The 893-nt window shown below is 55.4% G+C and overlaps 1 protein-coding gene and 1 long non-coding RNA gene across 4 annotated transcripts in view; one reads left to right on the top strand and one right to left on the bottom strand.

Moving 5' to 3' along the window:
* Csmd2 (CUB and Sushi multiple domains 2) overlaps positions 1–893 on the top strand; it is a 582,522-nt gene that overhangs the window by 184,570 nt on the left and 397,059 nt on the right. The gene's annotated exons all lie outside the window — the stretch shown is intronic.
* Positions 1–893, bottom strand: part of LOC116096675 — a 36,705-nt gene that overhangs the window by 34,919 nt on the left and 893 nt on the right. The window lies entirely within an intron of this gene.

Genomic DNA, 893 nt, shown 5'->3' on the forward strand with positions numbered 1-893 from the left:
GTATCAGAATGGACCCACCCACACACAGTGCGGAAGGGGTATCAGAATGGACCCACCCACACACAGTGTGGAAGGGGTATCAGAATGGTCCCACCCACACACAGTGTGGAAGGGGTATCAGAGTGGTCCCACCCACAGGCAGTGCGGAAGGGGTATCAGAATGGTCCCACCCACACACAGTGCGGAAGGGGTATCAGAATGGTCCCACCCACACACAGTGTGGAAGGGGTATCAGAATGGTCCAGCTTCACACAAACGCTGGCTCTGGGGCATCAGGAGGGAGGTTCAAGCCTAGTGCCAACCATCCTCCCATCCAGAAACATTTGAGAGGTGGGAGGAAGATGGGCTGTGAGCGTTCATTTCCATGAGGCCACTTCCGCCCATCCTGGGGACTCAAGGTCACTGCTGACGGGGGGGGGGGGGGGGGGGGGGGGGGGGCTTGTAAGGCCTCCAAGGAGGATAAAGACAGGGGTAGATCTGCCACTGTGTGTTAATCACTAGGCCCAAGCCACTTCTTTCTCCAGACGGTATCCTTGGCCATGCTCCTCCTCAGTGCCGGCCGCTTCAGAACTGTTGCCTCAGACACCACAAGGCTGTGGTAAGGACGAAGAAAATGTCTCTGATAATGATCATGGCGCTCTTTCATGGAGTGTTGAAGGTGGTCAGACACTGCCCAAAGCTCCTCCCACACATTATCCCAGTTAATCCTCCCAGTAGTCACGTCATTACCAGCCTGACTTCACTCATGAAGAAACTGAGGCTGGGGAATGAAGTAATGGTGGGGATGGCTGGCCCCAGAGGGCCCTGGTGAACAGCATTCATCTTACAGTTACACAGGCCCGTATCTCACAGTTACACAGGCCCGTATCTCACAGTTACACAGGCCCGTATCT

The sequence above is a fragment of the Mastomys coucha genome, unplaced genomic scaffold (assembly GCF_008632895.1).
Source record: "Mastomys coucha isolate ucsf_1 unplaced genomic scaffold, UCSF_Mcou_1 pScaffold18, whole genome shotgun sequence".
In the NCBI taxonomy this organism is placed as follows: Eukaryota; Metazoa; Chordata; class Mammalia; order Rodentia; family Muridae; genus Mastomys; species Mastomys coucha.